General features: G+C 43.5%; 1 pseudogene; it reads left to right on the forward strand.

Annotated features, from left to right (window-relative positions):
• Positions 1 to 14,322: 14,322 nt before the first annotated feature.
• LOC100609180 (ribosomal biogenesis factor-like) lies at positions 14,323 to 15,009 on the forward strand (annotated as a pseudogene).
• The last annotated feature ends 10,290 nt before the right edge of the window (positions 15,010 to 25,299 follow it).

The raw sequence follows: 25,299 nt of genomic DNA on the forward strand, positions 1-25,299 counted from the left end.
GGATTACAATTTAACATGAGATTTGTTGGGGACACTGATCCAAAGTATATTAACATATCAATAACATAGTTATACAAATATTTCTTACTTGACAGTGTTTCCTGTACACTTTTAACATACCAGATAAGCCTAACATGGCTCTCTTGGACTTACAGGCGTTCCTTTTGGAAAAGTCTTCTTTTTTTTTTTTTTTTTTTTTTTTTTGAGATGGAGTTTTGCTCTGTCACCCAGGCTGGAATGCAGTGGCACAATCTCCGCTCACTGCAACCTCCGTCTCCTGGGTTCACATGATTTTCCTGCGTCAGCCTCCAGAGTAGCTGCAATTACAGGCTACCACACCTGGCTAATTTTTAGTGGAGATGAGGTTTCACCATGTTGGCCAGGTTGGTCCCAAACTCCTGACCTCTAGTGATCTGGCCACTTTGGCCTCCCAAAATGCTGGAATTACAGGCGTGAGCCACCATGCCCAGCCTGTTATGTAAACTTTAAGCAATATCTTTCCCATTATAAAAGTTTTCTTGTGGCTTGAGTGTAGGACGATGCTCTTAAAAATTGAGATTTCCTTTACAGATATTTATTTTACAAAGTGTTACAAAATAGCCAGCTAAATGCCAGAGGTCTTATTTTAAATACCAATCTAGTTAGATAGGTGGTCTTTTCAATTTAGCTTGTTTCTGCTTAATTAGATTACTGACTTTAGGGTGGAACCCTTTAGTGAATAGGGCAAGGGAAGCATTTGTAGTCTTCAGGGTCAAATATTTAAATGTGAAAAGCAGGCACAACTGGAAGGCAGGGCATCGAAATTCTTAAAAATCAAGGGTCCCATTTTTACTGAATCCTGGGTCCCCAAAAGTTGGAAATGCCATGAGACCAGCCGTGTGGTGGGTGACCCAATAAACCCATTCTAGCCTATCCCCCATGGGAGTCTTACCCCTCAGTGATGAGCACTCTTACACCTTTGAAGTGTTCAGATGATGCCTTTCTCATCTAAATGCACAAAGAAAAGTGTGCCCTGCCTGCAGTAGCAACCATTCATTGTATCCCCTGTCAGCCATTTCCAAAACTGCAGCCTTCACCAGTGACTTGTCAACCAGTGCACACACAAACGTCAGGTTCCCGCTCACAGCACAAAGCAACTCATGGAACCCACTAAAACCAAAGAGATTAGGCGATACAATGCAAAAAGGAATAGAGCTTTAGACCTGAAAGAAATTGCCCACAACACTTCAGACTCCATAAAGAAAACAGAAACTCCAAAAAGCAGGTGAGTGGTGCTGCGTTCTGTGTTCTTCAAGGGGTCTCAGGGTCATTAGAAGTCTCTTCTAAGCTTCATGTGGTATTGAAAATGACAAAAGGAAGGAGAAGCAGATGTGGAAGAAAATAGAAGAACAAGTCTTAGAGGAGCCAATTTGGGAAGATTTTCCGCTTTCAAAAAGGCCAATGAAGTTTTACATTTTTCTCAGCAAAAATCATGCCAATAAGATAGGAAGCAAACAGAGGGATCAAACACACTTAAAAAGGGGCTTTAGCTGACTGAGAAAAATCCCAGAAACAGAATCCAAAAAAGGAAAAAGAAGAAATATTTTTTTCTCAAAAAAATTATAGCCTAAATATCAGCTTTTTTTTTTTTTTTTTTTTTTGAGACAAGGTCTTGCTCTGTCACCCAGACTGAAAGCAGTGGCATAATCCAGCTCATTGAAACCTTGAACTCCTGGGCTCAACGATCTCCAGCTCAATGAAACCTTGAACTCCTGGGCTCAACGATCCTCCTAACACAGCCCCCTGGGTAGCTAGGACTACAGGTCTGTGCCACCATGCCTGACTATATATATATATATATTTTTTTTTTTAACATTTTTTCTAGAGACGGGGTTTGCTATGTTGCCTAGGCTGGTCTTGAACTCCTGGCCTCAAGTAATCCTCCTGCCTCATTCTTTCTGATGCAGGATTTTTCTCAGCCTCACTTTGCCAGCTGGAAACTTCTGTGGCTGTCAGGGCCTCTGCTTATTTCTTCCCACCACCCCACTCCAGCCCATGGCTCCCAGCTGGCTTGGCCCTGCAAGCCACTTCCCATCATGTGGGGCAGCTGCCTGGCACTGGCGAAGGATGGGAGGGCCACAGCTTACAGCTCCTTTCATCCCCTACTGTTTGGCGGGTCCCAGGTTCTTGTGTGTGGTGTGTGGTTTATGTGTGGTGTGTGGTTTGTGTGTGGTGACTGGTTTGTGAGTATGCAAAAGACCCAAAAGAAAGACACCACTCAAAGGTGGGGAAGACAGTGTAAAAAAAACAATTAGGGAAGGGTAGGATATGTAAAATAGGTGAACGGTGAGGATCAAACAGAGGAAAGTGCACCAAATGGGAAGAGAGATTCCCAACCCAGTCTGTAGACTTGACTTGTAGCTTGGCTTTCAGGCTTTAAACTCTTTGGATTGAAGATGGGGTTTCACAGGGGACCCCACCTCCATCTGCCTAGACATTGGCCTGCCTCCTGCCGCTATCAATTTTTCCCCAAGTGTTGGGATTGTAGCAGTGAACCACTGCTCCCAGTACTAAATATCACCTTTTAATGAAGATTACTTCTTCCCATAGAACTCTCAAAAAGAATCTTTTCGAATCTCTTATTATCAGATTTCAGCCAGGAAAAACATAAATTAGGTCTCCCATTCAGTGTGTCTGGTTTTAAAACCAGCTTTTTTTCTAGTTGTGAATGCAAATGAATTATTGTTATTATTATTATTTTTTGAGGAAAGGTCTCACTCTGTCAACCCAGGCAGGAGTGCAGTGGTGTGATCACGGCTTATTGCAGCCTCGACCTGTGGGGCTCAAGTGATCCTCCCGCTTATTTTTTTATTTTTTGTAGAGAAAAGGTCTCACTATGTTGCCCAGGATGGTCTCAAATTCCTGGGCTCAAGTGATCCTCTCACCTTGGCCTCCCAAAATGCCGATATTACAAGTGTGAGCCATGGCACCCAGCTGAATTATTTCAGACATTTCAGAAGATCCCTACTTTGGCTTCTGCTGCTTTTGAGTGTCCCAGGTTAAGCGAGCCCACTTTTCCTAGATATTTACAAGAAGACACCTGTAAGGGTTATACATAAATCCAGCTGGTATTTCTAAAAAGAGTGCTTAGATTTTGAAGCTGATTTCCCATAATTTAAGAACTTTTCAAAAGTGGCCAATGGGGGAATGTGTTTAAGGTCAAAGTGTGACGTGTCTCACACTGTCTCTAACTACCATGTGGCAGCACAGTGATCAAGGCATGGGAAACCAGACGTGTTATACGTGTCCAGAAGAGCAAAAAGGGGGTACACGTTTCAGTTAGGAACTAACAGGAACTGGTAACAAATGAAAGGCTAAGTCCACATTTTCAAGTGATGGAAAACAGCAGCCACCTTTTTTTTTTTCTTTTTTTTGAGACAAGGTCGTGCTCTGTTGGCCAGGTTGGAGCGTAGTGGCGTGATCATAGCTCACTGCAGCCCCGAACTCCTGGGATTAAGCAATCCTCCCACTTTGGCCTCCCAAAGTGCTGGGATTTCAGATGTGAGGCACCGTGCCTGGCTGAGCTGCAATCTTAAAAGCATGCTCTATGAAACTATGGGGGCCAAAGCCCTTGGTCCCCTAAAGGTTTGCTGAAAAATCACTGACATAAGGCAGATTGATTAATAGGAGAAAAGCCATACAGATTTGTTTGACGTGTATACACAGGAGCCTTCAGCATGAAGACCCAACCTCCTAATGAGTACAGAAGCTCAGATACCATCCTGTTTTTCTCTCTCTCTCTCACGCTAAGAACTCTCCACAAATGGAAGGTTATATGCCATCTTGAGGTTACAGAAAGAATGGGGACTTCGATCCTGGCAAAACAGGCTATGGAGGTGGGGAGAAGAAGAATTCTGTTGAGGGGATTATTAGGGAGAATGAATGGATCTGGCAACAGAGATGAACTTGTAAATAGTTCGCTTTGAAATTTAAATGATCCTTGGAAACTGTCATTAAAACGGGTCTGTTCAGGTGTGTTTACGCCTTGGTCTTATTTTCTGCAATAGATAATGAGAAAACAGGGAGGGGAAGCAAAAAACAATCGTTCTCCTTGGTGGGTCTGGATCTTAAGCAGATAAAGGAACTTCAACCTCTACAGGGGAGACAGTGGTGGGAGGGAGAGGTCAGAGAGACCTTGAGGCTTCTTAATTTCAATCTGTCAAAATGCTATCTTTTGGGGTATTGGTTTCTGAGCCCCAACAAACCACCAGTACCTAACTGTCAATCTTTTGATCAAAAATTCTGCTGTGTCACAGGGGTAGAAAAACTTTGACCAGAACCCCTGATCCCAAGGCAGAGGGAGAAAAAAGGTAGTTCCCTGAAGAGCTCTTTACTCAGAGGTCCTGTTCAAAGGCAAAGCCTGAAGCTCTCCCCAGGACAGAGAGGGTTTGAAAAATAGTTCAAACAACGTTTGGACCTTCAATCAAAGAGTGGGAGGTTCTAATTCAGGAGAACTCACCCAAAACACCAGATGGGACACTGGAGGGAATGTTCATGCTGGTACCCAGTATCCCTTTCAGAGAGAAACACAGGGTGGTTGAGGGGAGTTACTTTGAATCCTGCCAATTTCACCAGATTTGTCAACCTAAAAGGAAGAAGCTGAGGCCAACATAATGTAAATAGAGTTTATTTGGGCCAAGCTTGAGGACTCCAACCTGGGAGCATAGATTCAAGTTGCCCTCTGATTAGCAACAGATACGAGTTGATTTTTAAAGGAAAAGAAGAGGGAGTTCCTAAATTCTTTACCAAGAATTTACATTTAAATAACATAAGCTATTGATTGGCTATCCATTGTCCTTTGTCCAGGGACATGAAGATAATGGATGAGGCAGCTAATCAGGAACAAAATGACTTTAAGCAATTGCCCTCAGACATGGACGCATGTGGTGAGGTGTAACTGAAGTCCCATACTCGTGTCTCTCTGGACCTGCATACCTCACAGAGCTCAGACTTCTGTCAGCTGTTTTTCTTTTCTCAGAAGAAATGACATACAGATTTATTAATGTGCACAAGGAGAACCACAGAGTGATTACTCCCACCCTTTCATGGGGTTCAGAAGCTTGTGTACCATCTTGAGGTTACAGAAGGAATGCCACCTTGGATTGTGGCAAAACACGTTCTGGGATAGGGAGAACATGTTATGCAGATGAAACCTTACAGGTAGCAGCCCTCAGAAAGAATAGAAGGTCGATGTTTCTTTCAGACTTTTAAGGTGTCAGACTTCCTAATCTTGCCCAGATCCAGATAGGGGAGGGCTTCAGAAACAGCCTGGTGGCATCAATGCAGATTCTTGCTGCAGATGCAAATCTTTCTCATAAAGAGATGGCTTTTAAGCTCTTTGTGTATTTCCGCCCTTCTGAATAGCCATCTTGAAATATGCCAAAGAGGGCCAGGTGCGGTGCTTACGCCTGTAATCCCAGTACTTTGGGAGGCCGAGGCAGGTGGATCACCTGAGGTCAGGAGTTCGAGACCAGCCTGGCCAACCTGGTGAAACCCCCTCTCTACTAAAAATGAAAAAATTCAGCTGGGCGTGGTGGTGGGCACCTGTAATCCCAGCTACTCAGGAGGCTGAGGCAGGAGAATCGCTTGAACCCAGGAGGCGGAGGTTGCAGTGAGCCGGGATGGCACCATTGCACTCCAGCCTGGGCAACAAGAGTGAAACTCCACCTCAAAAAAAAAAAAAAAAAAAGAGGAAATATGCCAAAGAAGTGTATTTTGGACTGGAATATTTTGGTTTCCTTCAAGACATTAGGGCAGTGTCGACAAAGAGAGTCAAACTCTGTAAAATATTTAAAGAGGTTTATTCTGAGCCAAACATGAGTGACCAAGGCCCAAGGCACATTCTCAAGAGGTTCTGAGAACATGTGCCCATGATGGTTGGATTATAACTTGGTTTTATATGTTTCAGGGAGACATAAGATATCAATCAATGCATGTAAGTTATGCATTGGTTTGATTCAGAAAGGTGGGAGAGCATGAACCTGTGGCTCACAAGTCATAGATAAATTCAAAGATTTTCTGATTGGCAATTGGTTGAAAGGGTTATTATTTAAAGACCTGCAATCAATAGAAAGGAGTGTCTGGGTTAAGATAAGGGGTTGAAATAGTTTGGATATTTGTCCCCCAAAATCTCAGGTTGAGATATAATCACCGATGTTGGAAGTCGGGCCTGGTGGGAGGCATTTGGGTCTTGGGGGTGGATCCCTCACGGCTTGGTGCTGTCTTCACGATAGTGAGTGACTTCTCAAGAGACCTGGTTGTTTAAAAGTGTATGGCATCACGCCCCTCCCCCCGGCTCTTGCTCCCTCTCTTGCCATGTGACATGCCTGCTCCTGCTTTGCCTTCTGTCATGAGTAAAAGCTCCCCAAGGCCTCCCTAGAAGCTCAGCAGATGTTGGTGCCATGCTTGTACAGCCTACAGAACCATGAGCAAATTAAACCTCTTTTTTATATATATAAAAATCACCCAGTCTCAAGTATTTATTTATGTATTTATTTATTTTTTGAGACAGAGTCTTGCCATGTTGCCCAGGCTGGAATGCAGTGGCACAATCTCGGCTCACTGCAACCTCCACCTCCTGGGTTCAAGTGATTCTCATGCTTCAGCCTCCCAAGTAGCTGGGATTACAGGCACCTGCCACCATGCCCAGCTAACTTTTGTATTTTTAATAGAGATGGGGTCTCACCATGTTGGCCAGGCTGGTCTCGAACTCCTGACCTCAAGTGATCCACCTGCTTTGGCCTCCCAAAGTGCTGGGATTACAGGCATGAGTCACTGCGCCTGGCCAGGTATTTCTTTATAGCAATGCAAGAATGCCCTAACACAGTGCAACCTGGCCTAACGGGTTGTGGAGACCAAAGTTCTTATTTGTAGAATAGATAGTAAATGTCTTTTATGAGGCCTTAAGATGTGCCAGACTCTTAGTTAATTCTTTCCTGGATCAGGAAAAAACTTGCAAAGGAGAGGGGGTTCTCTACAGAATATAGATTTTCTCCACAAGAGACAGCTTTGCAAGGCCATATAAAAATATCTCAGGCCGGGCACAGTGGTTCACACCTGTAATCCCAGCATTTTGGGAGGCCAAGGCAGGTGGATCACTTGAGGTCAGGAGTTTGAGACCAGCCCAGCCAACATGGTGAAACCTCGTCTCTACTAAAAATACAAAAATTAGCCAGGCGTGGTGGTGCATGTCTGTAATCCCAGCTACTCAGGAAGCTGAGGCACAAGAATCACTTGAACCTGGGATGTGGAGGTTGCAATGAGCCAAGATTGTGCCATTGCGCTCTTGCCTGGGTGACAGAACGAGACTCCATCTTAAAAAAAAAAAAAAAAAAGAAAGAAAAAAGAAAAAAGAAATTTATTTTCAGCTTACAGCAGGGTATTGAAAGGGAGAAAAAATATAACTTATTTTCTCAATCCTAATAACTTCTTAGCTGGGATACCTCTATAACAAAAGATAGACCAATAGGAGAAAAAGGTATACAAACTTAATGTGCATATGATCATAGGAGCTATACACACAGTATGAGACTCAAAGGAGGGGTCAGATGGCTGAAGTTTTAATACCATTCAGAGATTACAGAAATGATAGGGGTTTGGGGACTCTTGGGATGGAGGTAGCCTCATGGGTTATGGAACAATGAAGGGAGGAAAGCAAGGCAGGGAAAGGCTGTCTTTTTATGCAGATAAAACCCCAAAAGGTAGCAGCTCTCAGAAAAAATAGGTGGCAGCCTGGGGTAAGGTGTCTGCCAGACCTTTGCTCTCCTTTTCCTGTGAGTCAGCCTTTCCTAAATTCGGATAAGGGGGCTTCAGAGAAAGCCTGTTTGCATCTGCTGTTTACTTCACTCCACTAACGTTGATTTCCTCTACAGATGCAAGTCTCCCCCACAAAAGACAGTTTTTCAGGACTATTCTCGTGTTTGCAGCCCCTCAGAATAGCCATCTCAAAATATGCCAAAGAAGTATATTTTGGGGTGGCATATTTTTGGTTGCCTTCAGCATAAACAACCTGCATGCTTTACATGGCCCCAATCACGACATCACTCTACAGCCATTGGTATATATGACTATAGCTTTCAATTATCAAAGAAAGGTTAAATGATACTCAGTGAATTCTTTTCAAGAAGGCAGGAAAGTTTGGACGTGGTGGCTTATGCCTGTAATCCCAGCACTTTGGGAGGCTGACGTGGGTGGATCACTTGAGGTCAGGAGTTTGAGACCAGCCTGGCCAACATGGCAAAACCCCATCTCTACTAAAAATACAAAAATTAGCTGGGTGTGGTGGTGGGCACCTATAATCCCAGCTACTCAGGAGGCTGACGCAGGAGAATTGCTTGAATCCGGGGGATGGAGGTTGCAGTGAATCAAGATCGCGCGACTGCACTCTAGCCTGGGTGAAAGAGTGAAACTCAATTTCAAAAAAAAAAAAAAAGAAGTCAGGGAAAAGCAATCCATTTTAGAACTATGATGATGTAAAAGAAAATAAAGTTTCAGGGCCACCTAAATTTATTTTGCCATAAGCCCTGGAGACTGAGTCACATAGCATGATTACCATTCTGTTTCTTAGATTATAGATTAACTCTCTTCCTCATTGTTCTTATTCTGTAAATGACTAGGAGAGATCAGAGACTAGACCTCTCCACTTCCAATCACAAATCACAAAATGTTGTAGAGTTACTGCCTCTTTCATTGTCCTGTACATAACTGAGACCAGATGGTGCAAAATACCCCATGATTTACATCTTCACTGTGGGATGTTAACAATACCTTTCCCAAAAGGAAAAGTCTCCCTTGGCTAATAGAATCATTGTAACTACGCATTAAGCCTTATATAGAAAGATGTTGAAGCCAAGCATGGTGGTGCATACCTGTAATCCCAGCTACTTGGGAGTCTGACGCGGGAGGATGGCTTGAGCCCAGGAGTTCGAGGCCGTTGTGAGCTATGATTGCATCACTGCACTCCAGCCTGGGCAACAGGGTGTTTCTAAACAAAACAAAACAAAAACAGAAAGATGTTGAAATTCTGTTAAGTTTCCCTAAACTTTATCTATGTAAACAATTCCAAACTTCTACACTTCAGAACACTGACTTTCTTTCATTCTTTGGAATCTGTGCTTCCCAGGCAGCAGTCCTTACACTTTGTGCTTGAATAAACTCCCTTTAGATTAGAGTCTGAGCCTCTTGATTGTTTTATGTTGACAGTGGTAAAAATATTAAAGTATTTAGAAAAAAAGTATTCAGCCTCGGAGTAGACATAGCCCCCACTCTTCAACGATCCCATTCCAGTGGACAGATGGAAATACCTCTCTGGGAAATCTCTGATGGATTTGAAGCACTGAGACCTTACTCTTGGACAACTCCTGGTCCTATGAAAGAAGGAGTTTCCAATATTGAGGATTCCCTGATGAAACCAGACAGATCAAGTCCCCTCCATTGGGGATATCCCAAGCGAATGGAGGAAGAATGGAATGAATCCAAGAGGAGAAGAACAGGCCTTGCTTGTCAGACAATTCTGGGGTCATACATGTACCCTGGCCTTTAGTGTGGTGGTGTGGGACACGGTAATCAGAACTCAGCTGGTCACCTTTCACTACCAGCCAAATTGTATAACTCACAAAGCAGATTTTCTGTAATATGTAATTATTGAGAATGAATAACTAAGGCGAAAAAAAAATCTATAGAGATGCTCCTTGACTTACAATGAAGTTATGTCCTGATAAATCCATCATAAGTAAAAAACGCATTTAATTCACCTAAACTACCAAACATCATAGCTTAGCCTGCTTGCCTTAACTGTGCTCAGATATTAGCCTATAGTTGGCCAATATCATGTAATGCAAAGCCTATTTTATAATAAAGTGTGAATATCTCCTGTAATTTTTTATTTTTTATTTTTTTGTTAAGACGGAGTCTCACTCTGTTGCCCAGGCTGGAGTGCAGTGGCGCGATCTCGATTCACTGCAACCTCTGCCTCCTAGGTTCAAATGATTCTCCTGTCTCAGCCTCCCAAGTAGCTGGGATTACAGGAACACACCATTGTGCCCAGCTTATTTTTGTATTTTTAGTAGAGATAGGTTTTCACCATGTTGGCCAGGCTAGTCTCGAACTCCTGGCCTCAAGTGATCACCCGCCACGGCCTCTCAAAATGCTGAGATTACAGGTGTGAGCCACTGCACCTGGCCTAGCTCATGTCATTTATGAACACTGTACTGAAAGTGAAAGACAGAATCCTTGTATGGGTCCTCACCATTAATGTGCATAGCTGAAAGCACACTGGGCTTGAAGAATGTTTGAAGCATTCAACTAAAATTAATTGCTGGATGATAGGGATGCTACAGTGACAAGGTGATAAATTTCTCTCTCTTCTGATGAGGGTTGAGAATAGCTGGCAGAAGGCACTGAGGCATGGACACTTATTGTTGGTTTAGCAGGCATCCTGTTCTTCAGGAAGATACTAAGTTTTGACTGTAAAGTTTGTTTCTTCTTTTCATTACGTATTTCTGTATAGCAAGCTAGAGCATGTTGTAACTCCCTGTCAGTTCTTACAAATCTTCAGTAAAGATTGTGTGGAAAATGGATCCACTGATATCCATTTCTTCTAAGGTTTATACCCCACTGCTGATAGTAGCAAACGCCTCCTCCAGTTTCTTTGCTGTGAATGTTCTTGGTGCCTCAGGTATAACTTCTTCTTCTTCTGCCTCAGCTTCTTCACGTATTTCTTCCCCCAGTTTGATCAGTTCCTTATTAGAAAGCTCTTCAGCCTCAGTGCCAACAAGCTCATGAATATCCTCTTTATTGATGTCTAATTCTAGCTGTTTCCCAAGCACTAATATCTTGTTACTTACTATTTCATCAACAGCAGAATTTTTGTTAAAGCCTTTGAATGTGTTCAACATATGTCTTTTAAACTTTCTTCCAAATGCCGTTCATGCATTGCTGTGTGACTTCTTCCCAAGCTGAAGCAATGTTCCAGATAGTATTTAGAATGTTAAAACCTTTCCAAAACTCTTGGAGAGTCTGGCCAGATTCCACTGCTTCAACAGCCTATGTGAACGTTTGGCATAAATAGTATGCTTTGAATGCAGCTATTGCACCTTGGTTCTTTGGCTGAATGAGTGTAATTGTGTTCAGTGACAATACACAACCTTTACATCAGGATGCGTGTTGATGATATGGTGTGGGTACCCTGGAACATTGTCTAAGATCAGAAGAATCTTGAATCAGATGCTGTTTTGCCTACGATATCCTCTTGTCAATAGCATAACACAGTTCAAAAAGTAGTCTGAAAACAGTGCTGACTTGTTTTCAAGGCTTGTAATCCAGGCTTTCTTGTTATGGCAATAATAAAAAGGAAGTAAGTATATGCTTATTCACATTCTTGAATGCTCTAGGGTTCTCCAAGTGGAGAATTTGAACCATGCAACATTTCCACCCCAAAACAGCATTATAAGGTCTTTGAATGCCTTGAATCCTGGCATCTTCCTGTACTCTTGATGAATGTATGGATGCTCTAGGATATGCTTCCAGAATAAGCTTGTTTCATTGGCATTAAATATTTGCTCTCACAAGTATTTCTTATTTACAATTATCTTACACAGCTCTTCTTTAAAAGCTTTGGCACATTTAGTATCTGCAATTGTGGCCTCACTGCTGACCTCTGCATTATGAAAATGATGACAACTTTTGAAGTGTTGGAACTACCCATGACTTGCTATAAACTTTTACATATCCAACGGATCATCAGCACGTTCTTTTAAAGTATTGAAAAGTCTTCTTGCCTTAGCCTGGATCATCAGAAGGCTAAGTGGCATGTGCTTCTGTATCTGGTCTTCCATTCACATGACAAGTAATTTTTCCATATCATCAGTCAGCTCACCTCTTTTCTTTGTGATGACAGTGGATTTAACCAAGGCTGATCATTTCACTACATCACTTATGCACTTCTTTCCTTTAAGAAGGTGGAAATTATGGAATGTGAAAGTCCTAACTTGCCTGAGATGGCCATTACTTCCTTACCACCTTCATGCTGAGGAATTAAGATCTTGAGTTCCATCTCAAGGGTAATTGCCTTCCTCTTCTCACCAGAGGCAGAAGACACAAATGGGCATTTTGCAGACATAATGAGACGTGAAAGCATAAAACACAATATCCCCAAACACTGGGAACACAGTACACTGTAGGGTACCAGTTGTTTACCCTCGTGATCGCTGCTACCCAGGATCTTCAGAGAGTATCATACCACATATGGCTAGCCTGGGAAAAGTACAGTTTCTACTGAATGTATATCAAATTCACATTATTATAAAGTCTAAAAACTGTAAGTTGAAGCATCATAAGTTGGAGGCCATCTGTATATGGATCTTCCAGGAGGGCCATGGCAATGTGGTAAGCTGACTATTAAATGACTTAAAAGCCTAAGAAGTGTCTTCAAAAGAAAAATCAGCCATTTAACAGTTGCAGACTTATCAGGGGTAAGAAGAGAAGGAGAAAAACTGAGATAGGTAAAGATAAGGCAAATAATAGTTGACACTTATCAAGGGCTTACTACATGCCAGGCTCTGTTCTGTTTTTCATGCATTACTGCAGTCCTCACAAAGATCCTATGAAATAGGCATTACATTTTCTCCATTTTACAGAACAGGAAATTGAGGCACAAGGATGTCAGGTAACTTTCCCAAGTTTTAGTAAGAATTAGAGCTAGGATTTGAGACTGAGCAGTCTGGTTCTAGAATCGTGCACTTGCCCATCACCCTTGTGGGGGTCATGACCATTGGCCCCTAAAAGTTCACTGAAAAACTACTGACATGAGGCAAATTGATTAATAGAAGGAAAGACATATAAATTTATTTAATGTATTTACATGGGAGCCTTCGGAATGAAGACTCAACCCAACAATAAGATACAGAAACTTATATACCATCTTGAGGTTACAAAAGGAATGCAGGCTAAGAGTATGGCCCCAAACAGTTTACGTTGGTAAATCATGTTTAGTAGCAAGACATGGTGTGAAAGGGAGAAAGAAAGAGGCCTGGCTTGCAAAGATGGCTTTGTTATATAGATGAGGCCTCATAGGTAGCAGTCCTCAGAGAGGATAGATGGTAAAAGCCTTTTCTTTTTTTAATTTAAATTTTTATTTTTATTTTAAGTTTCAGGATGCATGTGCCGGATGTGCAGGTTTGTTACATAGGTAAATGTGTGCCATGGTGGTTTGCTGCACAGATCAACCCATCACATAGCTACTCAGCTCAGCATGCATTAGCTATTTTTCCTAATGCTCTCCCTACCCCAACACCACCTCTTGACAGACCCCAGAGTGTGTTGTTCCCCTCCCTGTGTCCATGTGTTCTCACTGTTCAGCTCCCACTTATAAGTGAGAACATATGGTGTTTGGTTTTCAGTTCCTGCAAGAATTTGCTGAGGATAATGGCTTCCAGCTCCATCTATGTCCCTGCAAAGGACATGATCTTGTTTTTTTTGTGGTTGCATAGTATTCCATGGTGTATATGTAGCACATTTTCTTTATCCAGTCTATCACTGATGGGCATTTGGGTTGATTCCATGTCTTTGCTATTGTGAATAGTGCCGCAATGAACATATGGCGAAGGTCTTTTTTCAGACCTTTCAAGGTGTCAGACTCAGTTAATCTCTCTTAGATATGGAAAATTTCTAGAAAAGGAAGGCCTGGCTGCATTAGTAGAGATTCTCTACAGATGCAAATTTTCCCCAGAAAAAATAGCTTTGCAAGGACCTGTCTGTTTGCTGGCCCTGAAGCAACCATTTCAAAATATGTCAAAGAAATATATTTTGGGGTAAAATATTTTGATTTCCTTCACCCTATACTAGAACTACCTCTGGATAAATCGTGAACACTGGTGTGGATTCTGATCAGGGAGCCCCTGTAAGCCTGTGGTCCCTTACAGAAAAACGGAGTCGGTATGCTGATTCTAAAATATAGATTGGGCCAGGCCGGGAGCGGTGGCTCATGCCTGTAATCCCAGCACTTTTGGAGGCTGACGCAGGCGTATCACAAGGTCAGGAGATGGAGACCATCCTGGCTAACATGGTGAAACCCCATCTCTACTAAAAATACAAAAAATAGCCAGGCGTGGTGGCGTGTGGCAGTAATCCCAGCTACTTGGGAGGCTGAGACAGGAGAATTGCATGAACCTGGGAGGCAGAGGTTGTAGTGAGCCAAGATAGCGCCACTGCACTCCAGACTGGGTGACAGAGCAAGACTCCATCTCAGAAAAAAACAAAACAAAATACCAAAACCCCAAAAAACAGATGGTGTCAACTGGAGCTGAAGAAGCTGCATGCAAGTTTAAATTCCTGACAAGGGCCAAGAAGAGATTAAGAGGGCAGAAATCCAGGAATGTATTTCACATAGCCAGCGAAAAAAAACTTTGAGGCTAAAAACAAAGCAAAACCAGTTACCACTAATCTTGTTTTTTTGTTTGTTTTTTGTTTTTTTTGAGACAGAGTTTCACTCTTGTCATCCAGGCTGGAGTGTATGGAGTGCAATGGCGCAATCTTGGCTCACTGCCACCTCTTCCTCCCGGGTTCAAGCGATTCTCCTGCCTCAGCCTTCTTTGTAGCTGGGATTATAGGCACCTGCCATAATGCCTGCCTAATTTTTGTATTTTTAGTAGAGATGGGATTTCACCAGGTTGGCCAGCCTGGTCTTGAACTCCTGACCTCAGGTGATCCACCTGCCTTGGCCTCCCAAAGTGCTAGGATTACAGGCGTGAGCCACCATGCCCGACCACCACTAATCTTAAGAAGATAAACATTATGAATGATGAAAAAGCTAACAGAGTAAATAAAGCTTTTGTAAATGTACAAAAGGAACTTGCACATTTCTCAAAAGGCCTTTCTCTTGAACATCTACAGAAAGAATTGATTCCTCTGCAGTGTCATGAAAGCAAACCAGTTAATGTTGGTGAAGCTACAAAATTAATGGCTCAGTTGTAGTATAGTGGTGATGCATCTAATTCCACACAAAGACCAATAAATTACATGTTTTATACAAAAAATAAATACATACATAAATCAATAAAATATATATTGGGTCAGGCATGGTGGCTCACACCTGTAATCCCAGCATTTTGCGAGGCCAAGATGGATGGATTTCTTGAGCTCATGAGTTTGAGCTCAAGCCTGGCCTGGCCAAGCCTGGCCTGGCCAAGCCTGGCCAACATGGTGAAACCCTGTCTCTACTAAAAATACAAAAATTAGCCAAGAGTGGTGGTACACCCTGTTAATCCCAGCTACTTGGGAGGCTGAGACGTGAAAACCACTTGAACCTGGGAGGCGGAGGCTGCAGTGACCCAAGAACACACCACTGCATTCCTGCTTGGGTGACAGAGTGAGACTCTGCCTCAAAAAAAAAAAAAAAAAAATGGCCAGGCACAGCGGCTCATGCCTGTAACCCCAGTACTTTGGGAGGCCGAGGCGAGTGGATCACCCGAGGTCGGGAATTTGAGACCAGCCTGACCAACATGGAGAAACCCCATCTCTACTAAAATACAAAATTAGCTGGGCATGGTGGGACATGCCTGTAATCCCAGCTACACAGTAGGCTGAGGCAGGAGAATCGCTTGAACCCAGGAGGCGGAGGTTGTGGTGAGCTGAGATCGAGGCATTGCACTCCAGCCTGGGCAACAAGAGCAAAACTCTGTCAAAAAAAAAAAAAAAAAAAAAAAATTAGCTACTTGGGAGGGTGAGGTGGAAGAATGGCTTGAGCCTGGGAGGAGGAGGTTGCATGGAGCCGAGATTGAGCCACCCCACACCAGCCTGGATGACAGAGCCAGACCTTGTCTCAAATAATAATAATTAAAAAAAAAAAAAAAGGCAAAAGGCAAAAGAACTAGAATAGTTAAGACAATTTTGAAAAAGAAGAATAATGTTGAACCCATTCTACTTTCTACATTTTACATAAAGATACAGTAGTCAACACAGTATGATATTGGAGAAAGGAGAGACATACAGATTAACGGAATAGAATAAAGAGCCCAGAAATAGATCCATGCATGCAACTGTCCCCAGGAAAACTTTATAAAATCGATTAAGAGAGGAAAAAATTCAACTAGGCTTGCAGCACAGTTAGCAGTGATCATTAAGCCAGCTCGCTCTTTGGCCCACTTCCTTGTGGCTGCTCTTTGCTTACTACCCCAGGATATTGGTAGTCCTTGTCACAAGACTGTTCTCTTTCCATTCTGTAGATGAAATCTAAGGCCTTGTGAGATGCTAAGTTTCCCATGGAGTTTCTCCTTTGGGTTTTGCATACAACAAAACTACCCATACCAGCTGCTCTGAGGGGCCCAGCAGAAAGCTGATTCATGGAAGAATGCAGTTTCCACATGATGATGATGATGATGATGATGATGATGATGATTATTATTATTATTATTTTGAGACAGTGTCTCACTCTGTTGCCCAGGCTGGAGTGCAATGGCGCAATCTCGGCTCACTGCAACCTCCTGCTCCTGGGTTCAAGTGATTCTCCTGCCTCAGCCTCCTGAGTAGCTGGAACTATAGGCATGCGCCACCATGCCCAGCTAACTTTTGTATTTTTAGTAGAGACGGGGTTTCACCATGTAGTCCAGGCAGGTCTTGAACTCCTGACCTCAGGTGATCTGCCTGCCTCAGCCTCCCAAAGTGCTGGGACTATAAGCGTAAGCCACTGCACCGGGTCAACACATTCTGATTATTTCATTCACTTTACTCCAACCCATCAATGACCCCAGTTTTCTAGCCCTTCACCCTCCATGATCCCCTTAAAAACCTTTGCCCAGAAAACCTAGAGAAAATGGATTTGAGGCTTGAGAATTCCTCCTGTTTCCTTGTTTGGCGCTTTGGAATTATTAAACTCTTTCTCTGCTGCAAAACTTGCTGTCAGTGTATTGGCCTGTTGCTGTGGCAGCAGGCACACAAACCTAGCAGTCCTGTTACATACGAATATGGTCAATTGATTTTTGACAAACAGACAAAAATAATTCAATGGGAAAAGTACAGTGTATTTAAGGAATGGAGATGGAACAATTAGACATCCAGGTGCAAAAAAATGAATCTCAATCTATACTTCACGCCCCATAAAAATTAATTCAAAATGGATCATAGACATAAATGTAAAACCTAAAACTGTAAAACTTCTAGGATACAACATTTGTGAGCTTGGGTTAGGCCACGATTTCTTAGATACGACACCAAAAGTACAGCTCGTAAAAGAAAAAATCAATAACTTGGACTTCTCTTCAAAAGAACTTAAAGAACTTCTCTTCAAAAGACACTGTTGAAAGAACGAAAACAAAAGCCACAAATGGAGAGACGCTTTTTTTTTTTTTTTGCAAAACTTATATCTGATAAAGGACTTGAATCCAGAATATGTAGAGAACTCAGAAAACTCAATAATAAAAAGTCAACCCTACTTTAAAAGATGAGAAATGAGCCAGGCACAGTGGCTCATACCTATAATATTAACATTTTGGGAGGCCAAGGCAGGCAGATTGCTTGAGCCCAGGAATTCAAGACCAGCGTGGGCAACATGGCGAGATCCCGTCTCCACAAAAAATATGGTGGCACATGCCTGTCGTTCCAGCTACTCAGAAGGCTGAAGGGGGAGGATCGTTTGAACCAGGGAAGTCAAGGCTACAGTGAGCTGTGATCACTGAGAAGAACAAAGATCACCTGGTGACCATCAAGCAGGCCATCCAGAGACAAAACTCCTTATCTGAGGAATTTAGAAGTAATTAGCCTTCCCTTTTACCTAAAGTCAGCATCTGGTTCCAGGCCTCTTTCCCCAAAATTTATAAATAACTAGAATTTCTATACATCTCCAGAATGCATGCATGTTGAAACTCATTGTGCAACCCTTGCTGACATTAAGACATCAAAATGTCTGCAAATGTAATCAATAATCATGACCTATGTGCACTAATATGGTCTAAAGTACCCTTAAACTCTCGCTTTAAGGTCCATAAATATCCCTAAGGAAAATCCACCATGGCGTGCTCAGTTCTCTTAATGATGCGCCTGGCTGCACTTTTCTGCAGTGTACTTTCTATCTAATAAAACTTTCCTTTTCAAATCTATTCTGCTGTCAGTAGATTCTTCTTACCAACCTGCAAGTCAACCACTTTCTGATGCCAGGGCTCTGACCTCACCTTGTCAGAGGTGTTTGAACCGGAACAACTCCATCTTGAATAGGGGCTGGGTAAAATAATGTTGAGACCTGCTGGGCTGCATTCCCAGGAAGTTAAGGCATTCTAAGTCACAGGATAAGATAGGAGATCAGCACAAGATACAGGTGATAAAGACCTTGCTGCTAAAACAGGTCGCAGTAAAGAAGCTGGCTAAAACCCACCAAAACCAAGAAGGCTACAAGAGTGATCTCTGGTCTTTCTCACTGCTACACTCCCACCAGCGCCATGACAGTTTACAAATGTCATGGCAACGTCAGGAAGCTACCCTATATGGTCCACAAAGGGGACGCATGAATAATCCACCACTTATTTAGCATGTAATCGAGAAATAACCATAAAAATGGGCAACCAGCAGCCCTTGGGGCTGCTCTGCCTCTGGAGTAGCCATTCTTTTATTCCTTTACTTTCTTAATAAACTTGCTTTCACTTTATGGATTCACCTCAAATTCTTTATTGTGCGAGATCCAAGAACATTGTCTTAGGGCCTGGATTGGGACCCCTTTCCAGTAACAACCTGGTAATCGCCCCCACTGCACTCAGCCTGGGCAACAGAGTGAAAACCTGTCTGAAAAAAAAAATGTATTTGAATGGACACTTCCACAAAGATGATATATGGATGGCAAATAAATACATGCAAAAAATATTTTTTTCTTTTCTTGAGACAGGGTCTCACTCTGTTTTCCAGGCTGGAGTGTAGCAGTGTAATCTCGGCTCACTGCAGCCTTGACCTCCCCAGCTTCAGCCATCCTCTCACCTTAGCCTTCTGAGTAGCTGGGACTACAGGTGCATACCACCATGCCCAGTTAATTTTTAATTTTTTTTTGAGAGTTGGGGTCTCACTATGTTGCCCAAGCTGGTCTTAAATTTTTGGGCTCAAGTGATCCACCTGGCTTAACCTCCAAAAGTGCTAGGATTACAGGCATAAGCCACTGCACCCGGCTGCTAAAATGTTAAACATGATTGGTCATTAGGGAAATGCAAATTAAAACCAAAGTGTAATACCACTACACATCTATTAGAATAGCTTAAAAAAAAAAAAAACCAACAAACCCAAGTTCTGGCAAGAATGCACAGTGACTGGAATGCTCATATAATGTAGTAGCCATACAGAATAATATAGTCTCTTTGGGAAACAATTTGGCAGTTTCATATAAATTTAAACATTTATCATAAAACCCAGAAATCCCACTCCTAGGTATTTACCCAAGAGAAATGCAAACTTATAGCTGGGGATGCTGGTGTGTACCTGTAGTCCCAACTACTCAGGAGGCTGAGGTGGGAGAATTGCTTGAGTCCAGGAGTTTCGGATCAGCCTGAGCAACATAGTGAGACCAGTCCCTGTCCCCAAAACAATTTTTTAAAAGAGAAAATCTATGTTTATAGCAGCTTTATTCATAAATGAAAAAAATTGGAAAAAACCCAGATGTACCTAAATCAGAGCATAACTAATATGTGGTACATCCAGCAGTGAAGTGTTATTTAGCAATAAAAAGGAATGACTATTGATGTATAGAGCATCATGGACATGTATCAATTGTCTTATGCTAAATTAAAGAAGCTAAACTCAAAACCTTCATACCTTATGTTTCCATTTATATATTTTGGAAAAGTTAAAACTATAGGGACAGGGACAGGGGAGGTGGCTCATGCCTGTAATCCCCACACTTTGGGAGGCCACGGTGGGAAGCTCACTTGAGGCCAGGAGTTGGAGATCATCCTGGGCAAGATGGTAACGGTGAGACCCCAAATCTACAAAAAAGTTTTTTTTTTTTTTGCTTTGTTTTTTGTTTTTTTAAATTAGCTGGGCATGGTGGCACAAGCCTGTAGTCCCAGCTGCTCAGTAGGCCAAAGCAGGAGAATTGCTTGAGCCCAGGAGTTTGAGGCTGCAGTGAGCTGTGATCATACAACTGAATTCCAGCCTGGATAAGAGAGTGAGACCCCATCTCTAAAATAAAAAAAATTAATAATAAAAAATAAAAACTATGGGGATAGAAAACAGATCAGTAGTTGCCAGGGACAGGGCCTGGGGAAAGTTTGGCTCTAACTGGGCCCAGGGAACTGTGGCTGAGGGAACTGTTTTACATTTTAACTGCGGTGGATGACTATAGTTAAAACTCACAATGCTATACGCTAAAAAGGGTGAATTTTACTGTATGTAAATTATACCTTAAAAATTTTTTCTATTCTTTTTTTTTAGAGACAGAGTCTTACTCTGAAGCCCAGGCTGCAGTGTAGTGATGCAATCATAGCTCACTGTAGCCTTGAATCCCTGGGCTTGAGCAATACTCCCGCCTCAGTCTCCTGGGCAGCTAGGATTACAGGCCCACTTCACCATGCCTGGCTAAAAAAAAAAAAAAAAAAAAAAAAAATTATAGAGATGGGATTTCCCTATGTTGCCCAGTCTGGTTTTGAACTCCTGACCTCAAGCGATCCTTCTGCCTTAGCCTCCCAAAGTGCTGGGGTTACAGGCATGAGCCACTATGCCCAGCTAATTTTTTAAATGGATGAAAAACAGGAAGGTTACAACAGCTTGTAGGTCCTTGACCAGAGCTGGCAAATTCTACAAGCGTTCTTTCCAGAGTGAGGCCAGTTTTTTTCTTTCTTCTTCTTTTTTTTTGGGACACAGTTTCACTCTGTTGTCCAGGTTGGAGTTCAGTGGCGCAATCTCAGCTCACTGCAACCTCCGTCTCGGGTTCAAGTAATTCTCGTGCCTCAGCCTCCTGAGTAGCTGGGGATTACAGGCATGCGCCACCAAACCTGCTTAATTTTTGTATCTTTAGTAGAGATGGGGTTTTGCTGTGCTAGCCAGGCTGGTCTCGAACTCCTGGCCTCAAGTGATCTGCCCGCCTTGGCCCCCCAAAGTGATGGGTGGCCTGAGCCACTATGCCCAGCCCATTGTCTTTCAAAGCTCCATCACTATGTATTTCCAGGCCAGCAAAATCTTCTAAATTCAAGATCCTTTGCAGCCTGCTGATTGGTGGCTTGAAATCTGAGGGTTAGTGGACTCTGGTCTACATGGGAAAAGTACGAAGGGCAAGAGAAAGCAAGCAGGAGTCCAGGACACTGAGAGAGCAGCTGACCCTGCCTCCTATCTCCAAATGGGCAGCGGGGCCTGTGGGAGGTAAAGCCCCTATCTCCCACTATTCCTGCAATCTATTCTTCTGGTTCCTTTGGGTAACTCCTTCTTTTTCCAGGTGGCCTGTGAAGCTGTCAATCATGATGCTCGTATATACTCACCTCCCCCACTCTCGCCCCAGGAACAGACACGTAAGCCAGGATGACATAGCCAAACAAACTACTCCTTTTCACAGTCCACAGTGATTCATGGAGGGAGGGCACACAACCAAATCAAGGCCAAACAGGATCTTCCTGGAGACCACTAAGTAGATAATTGAGAGAGAATTTCTCTCTTCACTGAGGTTGCTAAATTGGAGATACTTAGGACCAACAGTACTAGTGGTCATCTTGCCTGAGAGGGATGTTTCAGGGCAGTCAACAGAGCCAAGAGCTGGGGAGGGAACCAGGCCCTGGTAACGTGTGTTGAGCCACTGGATCCAGTCATGCATGAAGTCAGAACCAACCTGGGGCTTCCCAATTATTGAACCATTACTTCCTCTTCTGACTGGTTTGAGTTGAGGTTGTTTCTCTCTACATAGGAGTCTTTACTAATCCACAATTAAACTTGTACTGTTCTATGGTCATGCACCACTGACAGTTCCACTCAGATGAGTTCGACCAACGGCAAAGGACACCTGCTTTGTGCCAGGCACTGGGGATACAGAGTTGATGAAGACACGGCCCTGCCCCAGAGGAACTCAGAGTCTTATGGAGGAGACAGAAGTATCAGCAAATGCTAAGTGGTCAGATAGAGATTAGTTAACACAAGGAACTATTAGAACACAGGAACCAAGCACTTGCCCCAGCCTGGAGATTCGAATAAGTCTTCTTAGAGATGACCTGTGAGCTGAGTCTCGAAGCCTCACCCATGTGAAAAGATAAAAGAAAGCATCTTTTGGGCAGAGGCATGAGCAAAGACCTGGCAGGGCAAGACAGCATGATGTGTGCAAAAAAATAAAAACACTTGGGTGTTTTTAGAGGAATGCTGTCTAGTAAAAGTCTGTGTTGATGGGAATGTTCTATTTCTATGCTGTCCAGTATGCAGTCTCTAGCTAGTAAGCACTTGAAATGTGGATAGTGCAACTGAGAAACTAAATTTTTAATTTTATTTTAACTAAAACTTAGGCCAGGCACAGTGGCTCAGGCCTGTAATCCTAGCACTTTGGGAGGCTAAGATGTGAGGATGGCTTGAGCACAGGAATTCAAGACCAGCCTGGGCAACACAGTGAGACCCCATCTCTACCAAAAATAAAAAATTAGCCGGGCGTGATGGTGCATGCCTGTAGTCCTATCTACTCAGGAGGCTGAGGTGAGAGGATCCCTTGAGCCTGGGAGGGTGAGGCTGCCGTAAGCCGTGATCACGTCACTACCCTCCAGCCTCAGTGATAGAGTGAGACCCTGTCTAAAATAAAATAATGAAATTTAAAGAGCTGCTTGCAGCTGGTGGCTACCATATTAGACAGTGTACTGACTGTATGCAGTAAAGTGCAAGGCAGGAGGTGGTGAGAGGTCAGGCAGGCCAGGAGAGCTCCATGAAGGGCCATGAATGCCATTTCAAGGGTGTTGGACTTTAACCAGAAGGTGATGGGGAGTCTTTGGAAGGTGGTAAACTGAAGTGACTTATGTCATCTCAATGGACCAGAAGAAGCCTGGAGTTAGAAGGACGTTGCTCTAGCTGGAGGTAGAACATCTGAAGGTCTGAAACATGGAAATAGCAGAAGGGTTGGTGGGAGGGGCTGATCCAAGAAGCTTCGGAGGATAGAGTCAGCAGGACTGAGTGATCCCTTGGTTTTGGAGGGTGGGGCTGCATCTTCTGTGTAGGATTTACAAGAAAGATGGGTTCTTGGGTAGTAGGGCTTGGATAGGTTGCTGTTCCCTGGCAGGACTAGAGGTTGGGGGTTCTGGAGCAGCTCCCAGATCCCAAGGCCCCACTTCTCTACAGGTGAGGCTCTGTTAAAGTCAAAGAAGCAGGTTGAAGAGACATATTCCCCAGCTGTTTGTTGTTTCTTGTTAGCTTGAAGGATCATAGCAGCTTGGAAAACTTCAGAGTCTGATTGTAAATACTGGCCAACTGCAGGAGCGGGAAGGCTCTCCAAAAGACAGAGGGGTGGTTTAAAGTCTTTTGTAATTAAGAAAATACCTGGATTGTGAGGCAACTCTAATGCTCTCATGACATCCAAGAAGGCATGCGGAATGGCAGATTCTGGACTTCTTGGAAGTTCTTATTTTTAATTTTTTGAGACAGGGTCTCACTTTGTTGCTTAGGCTGAAGTGCAGTGGCGCAAACATAGCTCACTGCAAACTTGAACTCCTGGGGTCAAGTGATCCTCCCACCTCAGCCTCCTAAGAAACTGGGAGGACTATAGGCACGCGCCACCACACCTGGCTAATTTTTTTTTATTTTTCATTTTTTTGTAGAGATGGGGGTCCCACTATGTTGCCCAGGCTGGTCTTGAACTCCTGGGCTCAAGAGATCCTCCTGACGTGGCCACCCAAAGTGCTCGAATTACAGACACAAGCTGCTGTTCCTGGCTTGTTTTTCGCGACAGAGTCTCACTCTGTCATCCAGGCTGGAGTGCATGATCTCAGCTCGTTGCAACCTCTACCTCCTGGGTTCAAGCGATTCTCGCACATCAGCCTCCTCAGTAGCTGGGATTACAGGCACGCACCACCATGCCCAGCTAATTTTTGTATTTTTAGTAGAGACGGGGTTTCACCATGTTGGCCAGGCTGGTCTTGAACTCCTGACCTCAAGGGGTCCTCCTGCCTCAGCCTCCGTGCTGGGATTACAGGCGTGAGCCACCATGCCTGGCTTTTTTATTTTTTTAAATAGATTTTTTTTTCTCTCCTTCCAATGCTAGGTTGTCATCCGTCACAATGAAGTTGAAGGAAGGCTTCTGCCTGAAATAATCTCTTTCTCCCCTTGTAATTTGCTGTTTTCCCCCATTGGCTTGAAAATTTGTTAACCAGTGAATGGATTAAGGGTGGTGCAAGATGTGCTTTGTTAAACAGATGCTTGAAGGCAGCATGCTCGTTAAGAGTCATCACCACTCCCTAATCTCAAGTACCCAGGGACACAAACACTGCGGAAGGCCGCAGGGTCCTCTGCCTAGGAAAACCAGAGACCTTTGTTCACTTGTTTATCTGCTGACCTTCCCTCCACTATTGTCCTGTGGAGGGACAGGACAAATCCCCCTGCCAAATCCCCCTCTGCGAGAAACACCCAAGAATGATCAATAAAAAAAAAAAAAAAAAAGAAAATTTGTTAACCAGGCTTAGTTAAAAACTCTGTATGGAAGGTTTATGGGATAAAAATCTTTTTCTCTACTGAGGACTTAGGTCCAATGATCAGGGGCCCGCAAATTAACTGACAATAGACAGATAAACAGGCAAAAATAAAACAAGTTTGGCCGGGCGAGGTGGCTCACGCCTTTAATCCTGGCACTTTGGGAGGCTAAGGTGGGAGGATCGCTTGAGCCCAGGGGTTCAAGACCAGCCTGGGCAACAAAGTGAGATCCCATAATTAGCCAGGCATGGTGGCATGCGTCTGTAGTGTCAGCTATGCAGGAGGCTGCGGTAGAAGGATTGCTTAAGCCCAGGAGGTTGAGGCTGCAGCGAGCCATGATTGTGCCACTGCACTCCAGCCTGGGCAGCAGAGCAAAAGCCTGTCTCAAAAACAAAACAGAAAAAGAAAACAAGTTGGCTGGGCACGGTGGCTCACACCTGTAATCCCAGCACTTTGGGAGGCCGAGGCAGGTGAATCACGAGGTCAGGAGTTCAAGACTAGTCTGGCCAACATGATGAAACTCCGCCTCTACTAAAAATACAAAAAAATTAGCCAGGCGTGGTGGCGGGCGCCTGTAATCCCAGCTACTAGCGAGGCTGAGGCAGAGAATTGCTTGAACCCGGTAGGTTCAAAGGTTGCAGTGAGCTGAGATCGCGC

The sequence above is a fragment of the Pan troglodytes genome, chromosome 12 (assembly GCF_028858775.2).
Source record: "Pan troglodytes isolate AG18354 chromosome 12, NHGRI_mPanTro3-v2.0_pri, whole genome shotgun sequence".
Classification (NCBI taxonomy): Eukaryota; Metazoa; Chordata; class Mammalia; order Primates; family Hominidae; genus Pan; species Pan troglodytes.